Genomic DNA, 9,387 nt, shown 5'->3' with positions numbered 1-9,387 from the left:
CCAAACCAACTGATTTTGCTTTTTGATGACTCAGGAGACGATGAATTTGGAAACATTCACTCAAATTTCTATGTAACATGTCGGACTATGATATTTGAATTGAATCTATTCTGAGTACATCTACTCTGTTATTTTTCTCCCCTTATGGTATATAGTTTCAACACGATGGTTTTATTGTAGAATTGAAATGGTCAAAAGGATTCAATTTGTTACTGGGGCAATCTCTAGGTGAGTGAACTTTAGACTTGTATATCTTCTAAAAACTCTTATTTCTGTTAGCTGAAGAAGAAACTTTGACCTTGCAGTCAAATATCTTAACCCTGTACATATCCAACTGTCTCCAGAAAAAGCTTCCTAACTTCATCACAAAGAATAACTTGCACAATTGTCTCTTCTAAGTCAGGAAAATTGATGCCACTTCATTGGTCATCATGTAAAATAACAACATACCGTCAGTATAGAATGTGATGTGCAGTGCATTGGTATAACTTGAAATTCATAGCACTTTAACACCTGTTTCCATAGCTACGGTGTAATCCAGACATCTGAGAGGCTAGCCTGTCTTTGCCAGGCCTGTCATTTCAAGGAAATAAATTAAGAAAGCTGATGACATGGCTTGGATTATACAATTTCTTGTAAGTAACCAGATTTGAAATCTAACCAAGAGTGAACATAGTTCAGATGAAATGAATCAAACCCATTTCTAGTAACCTTTGTTAGGAAATGTGAATAATCCTCCTTTGTCTTTTTATTTATTTATTTGTCTTCTTGTTCTTCTCTCCCAGACACAATATCATGTTACACCTGGCAGTTGTATTTGTTTCAGTGATATATTCGTAAGTGATTTTTTTGGTATTTTTTTAAAGGGGAGGTGGCATAAACAGATGGAGGCACAGAAGTAGAAAAGAGATACAGTTAAGCAAATGCTAAAGAGCAAAAACTTCAGTGGCAGACACGTTGCTATTTGCATATGCACAATATGCTTCTGTCTAGAGGCATATTTTCTCAAAGTATGTGTATTTCCCTCTGTCTCTATATTTATCAGTATCTCTAGCAACATATGCAGGGCTATGAATAGATTTGGGTGTCTGTTGGTTGGGTTATGTTAATCCTTGAAGTGTTTGAGTTGGGTGGATCTTACGTGACTGGGGAAATGTGGAGACGCTATCAAAAGAGAGGAAAAGATCTGAAATAAAGAACCAGGACAAGATGTCCAGATGTGTGTTGCCTGAGAGAGGAACAAGAGTGACAGACTCAAACCATACATTGTAGAATGGATGTGTATGCAACAATTTTTTGAAGTTATGTAAATGAGGAACGCATGAGTGATTGAGCAAGGAACAAGAGCAAGGAATTCATTAATTTAGAGAAATATCCCCAAATTATTTCCCAATGGGTAGAAAACCAACTTTGAGGGTATTTTAATTAGGAGAAAAAAGTGACTAGAGGGGGAAATAAAACAGCCTTCCCTCCCCCAATCCACAACTTTAGTCAAATTCAACTCTCCCATAATTCATTATGAAAAGCAACAACCACATATAGTGCAATTCCAGTTTGACTCAATGAAGGAAAACAATTGAATTTTAAATTAAATAGATAATTTAAATGCTCAAAAGAATGATAAGGCTGTCTAGGGCACAAGAAGAATGTATTTAGTTAAAATAAATGTAGTGAACACTCTACCTACCAGTGATAATAAATATTAGACTGATTCAGGGTAAAGAATTTTTAATAGAGGGAGATATTGCAATCATGTAAACTATCCCTAGCTTCATCTCTCACTGGCTACCAACATTTATTTATACCAACTCAAAATGAAAAGAAGGAAGGAAGGGAGGGAGGGAGGGAGGGAGAAATGGGTGCAGCAACGAAGTCCTTATAGTAATAATATCTAGCTTTTGACTACTCTTTAATTAATTTTGAAAAAGAAATAACAATTTATGAATGTATATAAGAAGGAATTATAGCCTCAGTTTTGAAAAACAGAGAAAGGGAGAAAATTGTTCTTCCACTCTCCTAACACCCTTTTTTTCTATGGTCCCTCTGCCTCTTCTTTGCTTCCCAGTTCTGGACACATTTTTTCGCTTAACTACAGTGCAATGGGTGTGTTACAAAGATGATAACGGCAACCACACAACACTCTGCCCCTTTACATCATACTGCACAGGAGTGGCCATCATCTTGATTTCTTTTCATCTCCTGGCAGATACACTTGGCTGGGTTGCCACCATGCTCTATCTTTAGTTAGTTGTATGGAGAGTGTTGCTCCAGCTTTTGAAAATCCATAATGGTGCCAAAATCTTAGTAATAATATTTTACATGCTTTCTTCACATTTCTTTGTGGCCATCTGAAATTAACCATAATTGGATAAGAATTATTGATTTAGAATGATCTGAGATATGCTTGTAAATTAACTGAACAATTTATTTTATTTTGTGCAATTGGGATGGAAAAATAATTGAGTGTCTTTGTGTTGTGTGAAATTTTAATGAATTATAATATTTATGCAGCTATAAAGAGAGTTTAAAAGAGAAAGAGATTCACGTAAACAGTTTATACCAATTAGGACTCAAGAGATACCAGCATGCTATTTAGGTTTTAGCAATGTCCATGCATTACAGGTTGTTGGGATGATTTGCCATAAATCAATTTCCTTGACATTTAAAATTCAATCATGTTTTGATCTTCAGTTGCTTCATCTCTGTATGTCTCCACTATGCTACAATCTCATGCTTCCTCTGAGTCAATTTAAATTGTTTTCTCTTTCTTTTCTCCCAAAACGTGAACAACAACTTAAGTCAGGAGAGATCACTGCCAAAATATGCTCGGCAGAGGCTGTGTTTATAGCCAACGATTCCTGGCTTTGAACACCATAGATTTGCCAGAAATCAGGCCAAAGGATGGTTTAGCTGAGGAGATATGTCCTCCATGTCTAAAAACATGCCACAGGCAACAATTTATAACTAGCCCTCCAAAACAATTGATCTGAAACACATTCCCCTGGACAAGGAACAGATGGCAAGACAAGGTGCCAGATCTGTACTCCTTTACTACTCGAAGCTGTAGCCAGCAGTTCTTTAATTCCTCTGATCGTATTCAGGCTTATTACTCTGTACTAGGCCCAAAATTAACTTGAATGCTTAGAGTTGTGCATCAAGGCCAAAAATTCTCCAGTTCTTTTTTATCTTCCATGAACAGGTTGGATTGTGTATATCTTTGGACATACAAAGAGAAAAATAAAATCCTGATGGCATTTATAAAAGGAGGGGGAGAGAGAGACTGAGTGAAAATAACTTCCAAGGGTGTGAACCTTTAATAAGGCTCTGTTCAAATGCTCTCATCACATTCATCCTCTTCAAATAAACAGTATGGCTATTAATTTGGAATTCGTCCTTGTTTCATCATCCAGCCTGCCAGAGGTGATATTTGCCGATTGGATTTAAAATCAAAGATACTCTCTTATTCCATGAGCTTGAAGTTGGCAGGATGTATAGCCTGCAAAGTGAGCTCTTTTCCTAGACACTAGCACTAGAAAGTAGCATAATCAGAAACTGTGAAAAGGATCACCTATTCTCCCCACCACATGCATATTTGGGAAGAATCAGCCCTAAGAATAACTGGGCAGTGGAGGTTTTTTGGGGGAAAGTTCCAAGTTCTACCCCTAAACCAGATGGATTCAGCATCTTCACCAGATGGATTAGTAACTGGCTGACCAATCATACTCAACAGACAGAAGTTAATGGAACGGAGGGAAGTATACAGTGGGGTACCTCTACTACCTCAAGGTACTGTTTTAAGTCCAGTGCTCTTCATTATCTTCATAAATGGTTTAGATAAAGGAATAGAAGGGGAACTCATCAGATTTATAGATGACACCAAGTAGTCAAGAATAGCTAACACTTCAGAAAATAGGCTGAAGATCCAAAAGGATCTCAATAGGCTTGAACACTGGGTTCTAGCAAACAAAATGAAATTCCACGGTGCGAAAAGTAGTTTTACATTTAGGCAAGAAAAACCAAATGCACAGGTATAGAATAGGTAGTGCCTGGCTCAATAGTAGTAACTGTGAGAGCAATCTAGGAGTCCTAGTGGACAATCATTTAAATATGAGTCAGCAATATGCTGCAGCCACCAAAAACAAAAAAACTGTAACACAGTCCTAGGCTGCATTAACAGAGGGTTAGAATCAAGGGGGTTAGAATTTACCAAGGCTTTATAATGCCTTGGTAAAGCTGCACTTGGAATATTGCATCTGGTTTTGATCTCCACAATATAAAAAAGATGCTGAGACTTTAGAACTTGTGTTGAGAAGAGCAACAAAGATGATTAGGGAACTGGGGGCTAAAACTTATGAAGAATGTTTGCAGGGATTGGGTATGTCTAGTCTAATGAAAAGATGAGGGGTGACATGATAGCCGTCTTCCAATATTTGAGGGGCTATCACAAAGAAGAGGGGGTCAACCTATCCTCTGAAGTACCTGAAGGCAGGACAATAAGCAATGGATGGAAACTAATCAAGGAGAGAGAGCCAACCTAGAAATAAGGAGAAATTTCCTGACAGTGAGAACAATTAATCAGTGGAACACCTTACCTTCAGAAGTTGCCGGTGCTCTGTCACTGGAGGTTTTTAAGAAGAGATTGGACAGCCATTTGTCCAAAATGGTATAAGGTCATCTGCTTGAGCAGAGGGTTGGACTAGAAGCCCTCCAAGATCCCTTCCAATTCTGTTATTCTGTTCTTTACCAAGCCAAGAGGACCATTGGCTTTCAGGTTAAGCTTTCTTCTGGACAACTGCAGACTTTGTGGGGCTTCTTTTGACTCTCAGTTTGATTCCTGACTTACAGTTTAAGCTCCAACTCCTGGTGCTAATCTGGCTTCTTTTTCCTGTCTGTCTACAGCTTAATTATCCTCTTATGACTGCAACCCATGCCCTTACAAACAGATATACAGTATTTTCCCCCTAAGATTTCCTCTGTTGACATTTTTCTTCAAGGAGAGCCTTCATACTTAAGATTTGTTTGGCTGTAAGTGAAATTCAGAAGCGAAAGAAGATGTGAGGGGAGCAAACTTTACCTATTTCCTGACATTCAGGCTCAAATCCAGCATTTCAACTCTTTGCAACAAACGGTGTTTCAGATGGTTTAATTGAAGCCATTTGACTTCATGAAAATAAATAGTGGTGTGGCTAGGAAAAACCCAGAGGCAGTTTACTAATTCTAGTCAAATTAGCTGAAAATGCTATTTTTTTCAACGTGAATACAAAAAGAGACTTCGCAGTCGCATTAATTGGTCTATCCAGCACTGCGGTACAAAAGTGCAAAAGAATGGAAAATACTAGCTGGCAAACTCTTTCATGCCTTGTTTGCTGTTCAATTTCTACATTGGGTGCTTATTCTATTATCTTGTGTATCTATTTGGGGGGGGGATAACATATTTAAAGGTGAGAAAAAATACTGTAAGCTCATACAAAGTTGCACATGGATGCAGAGTTTAATTAGAATTACCATATTTTCAATTCTGCAACCCCACTTTCTTGGCACTTTGAGGGGTTGTGACTTTTGAAAGTAAAAGATGACATGTTTTCATTCATTGTAGATTTCAGATAGCACCAGTTAGACCCAAGTCTTCCTTTTTTTTTTTTTAATTTGATTTATAAGGCGCCCTTCTCCGGAGACTCAGGGCGGCTTACAATACGTTAAACAATAACCTTCATACTTTTGTATATTTATACAAAGTCAGCTTATTGCCCCCACAAACTGGGTCCTCAATTTACCTACCTTTGAAAGGATGGAAGGCTGAGTCAGCCTTGAGCTTGGTGAGATTCGAACCTGCAGTAATTGCAGGCAGCTGGTCTTAATAACAGGGTGCTTTAGACCACTGTACTACCAAGGCTCTTTTTTAATATATTTTTATATATTTTTATAATATATTATTGTATATGTATATTCTTAAAATGCCACTAATGTTTTTTTTTTAACATTACTTTGAGTTGAACCCTCAGAAAACCATTTGCAACCCTGAATCCCTTAGTGATCAGTGCTCCATTAACTTTCAGTGCTCCATTAACTTTTTCAAATCTGCAGGAGAGAACACTTTATTAAATTTATTTAATGGGGAAATTGTCTAACTACTATAGACACACTATCACAGTGATGGCTAACCTTTTTGCCATCGCGTGCCAAGAGAGGGAGTGGCAGGGAGGTTTGCGCGTGTGCGTGCCCACACCCATAATTCTATGTGCCCTGCCTTGTGCATGCATGCACAACCCCCCTCCCCCCCGCTTCTGGCACGTGATGGCCCGGTAGGCCTCTCTAGGAGTCTCTGGGGGCTGGGGACAGCAAAAAAGTCACTTCCTGTCCCACCGAAAGTTGGGAAATGGGCTATTTCAGGCCTCCGGAGGGCCTCCGAGGGAGTGGGAAAGGCTGTTTCGCCCTTCTCAGATGCACAGAGAGGATCTGAGCTAGGTGAGAAAGAAAAATGGGCCTACCCCACACCCCCTTACGCCTACAGAGGCAGGAAACCATCTGTTTCCCTACTTTTGGTGGGCCCAGAAGGCCCGAAAATCAGCTGGCCGGCGTGCACATGCGTACCAGAGCTGAGCTGGCGTGCCCACTTATATGGCTACACGTGCCACCTGTGGCACTTGTGCCATAGGTTCACCATCATGGCACTATCGTAATGTATATTCAGAAGAAAGGACTTATTGAATGGAGACTCCAGGGCTTTCTTCATACGGTTCCAATAGGAAAAAAATGATATTCTTTGGTATACAACCTGTCCAGGGGTGGTATTGACTTACCTTCACTACCGGTTCGCAAATGTGAGCACTCGTGCGCGACACCTCTACGCATGCACAGGATCTTTTGCGCATGCAAAAATGGGACGTGATGACATCCGGGCGGGTGGGCAGAGCCTCCCAGAGCTGCCGCTGCTGATTTGCCCGAACCGGATAGAACCGGCTGAATACCACCACTGAACCTGTCTTTTCAGGAAGCTTATATAGGTAGTCCTCAACTTAAAACAGTTTGTTTAGTGACTGTTCGAAGTTACAACGGCGCCTGAAAAAAAGTGACTTTTAACTTTTTTTTAAACACTTATGATCATTGTTACACCCCCTTGATCACATGATGTTTGTGGTCATAAGTTGAGGACTACCTGTATACAAGAAGTTTTCATCATTCATCTTCAAAATTCTTTGCATTATTATATACATATGTACCCAAAATTTTCTAGCTCTTTTACAAATTTACCATGTATGGTAAAATGAGCGTTTATGTTTTCCACATTTCAACAAAGATTGGAAGTACCTTTGTACATCCTGGACAATTTTTTTGGGACGGTATATGCCAATGGTACATCATATTGTAAAAATTATAACACAGTGTAAATCTCTGTCCTTTCAGCCACATCTTCGCCCATTGGTTCATTTGTATATTATAAGCCAAATTCTTGGCCCATTTTATCATGCATTCTTTAACTTCCATTTCAAATTTCAATAAAAGTTTATACATTTTTGTGAATACACATTCCTTATTTGCACGTTATACAGTCTCATATTCTGTTTTATGTAATTTAATTCCATTTATCTGGATTAAACTTTTCTTTTAATTTTAAACAGCAATATTCAACTGATTATTTTTTTGAGATGTATTTATTTTATTTATTTATTAATTTAATTTGTATACCGCCCTTCTCCCAGATTCCCAGCTAGAAAAAAAACCATGGAAGATTGTTTCTGTACATGGTAACTGCAGTAAAATCATGATATGCAGAAAGATGGAAAAACTCCAAAATATTCATAATGGAGGAATGGTTGGGAGGAAATGACATAATCTTCAGAAGGAGCCCTGGTAGCGCAGCAGACTAAAGCACTGTTATTAACATCAGCTGCCTGCAATTACTGCAAGTTCAAATCTCACCAGGCTCAAGGTTGACTCAGCCTTCCATCCTTTCTAAGGTAGGTAAAATGAGAACCCAGATTGTGGGGGCAATAAGATGACTTTGTATAAATATACAAAAGTATGAAGGCTATTGCTTAACGCATTGTAAGCCGCCCTGACTCTCCGGAGAAGGGCGGCATATAAATCAAATAAAAAAAAATTTGGCAAAATTAACTTGTTTGATCAGACAACAAATACATTTATTAGTGACCGGAAGCCCATTATGCTCTTTTTGCTGAAGAAGGGAAAAAAATGAATTAGCGAGTTATGGATTTGATTATTAGAAAGCATAAAATGAGAGAGAAAGGCAATTATGGCAGAACCTTAAAGAGGGAAGATAATTGATAACTTTACTTGTAACTTTTGTAAAGAAGATCAGAAGCTGATTCTTAATATATTGACTTGGCTTGGCTTGCTTGGCTTTGCCCTTCCCTGTTCTTCCCTTCCCAATGCCCGCCCTTTTCTATTTCCTTTGTGTTTATTCACTTCTGCATTTTTTTTCATTCTTTTTCTTTTTTAAAAGAAATTTGTATTTGTTTTTATCACTAGATAAAATCTTTTGGACTCCAGGGGATGGTAGAGGACAGGAAGACCTGGAGGAACATTGTCCATGGGGTCGCGATGGGTCAGACACAACATCGCAACTTCTTTTAATGCAAATTATTATTTTTTAAAAAAAAAAAAAAAAACAAGAAGTCCTCAACATCGAGGAGCATCTAAAGCTGGGGGTGTGGTTGCATCATAGCTTGCATGTATCTATTCCCTCTGTCCATTTTCATGCTGGGATGCTCACCTAATCATCCAGAGCCAGGTTGCTGGTTCACGCTGGCATTAACAGCTGCCTTTAGAAAAAGGATATTTCTCTCTACCCACCCACCACTTCCAATTTTCAGCCAACTACAATCTAAATATTGAGCTGGCAGCCTGATAGCAATAGCACTTAGATTTATATATTAATTTACAGTGTTTTTCAGCCCTCTCTAAGCAGTTTACAGAGTCAGCATATTGCCCTCAACAATCTGGGTCCACATTTTATGGACCTTGGAAGGCTGGAAGGCTGGGTCAACCTTGAGTCTGGTGAGATTCGAACTGCCAAATTGCAGTCAGCTGGCAGTCAGCAGAGGTAACCTGCAGCACTGCATTCTAACCACTGCACCACCATGATCAATTGCAGGACAAGAACAAGGATTTGGGGGTGGGGGGGAAGAACACAGAAGACTTTCTCTGTTCTCACAGTGACCCTGTCCTAGGTTGCTGGAAAGAAGAATGAATGAATTTATTTAAATTCATTTTTATGGCTGCCCATTTCCTAAAGACAATTCTGGGCTGACAAGGATTTAGAATAGAGTAGAGTACAGTAGAGTAGAGTACAGTAGAGTACAGTAGAACAGAACAGAACAGAACAGAACAGAACAGTATAGAATAGAATTATTTATTGGTATGCTC

Source organism: Pantherophis guttatus, chromosome 2 (genome assembly GCF_059756535.1).
Source record: "Pantherophis guttatus breed Tessera chromosome 2, ASM5975653v1, whole genome shotgun sequence".
Lineage (NCBI taxonomy): Eukaryota > Metazoa > Chordata > Lepidosauria > Squamata > Colubridae > Pantherophis > Pantherophis guttatus.
This window is presented reverse-complemented; position numbering follows the sequence as displayed.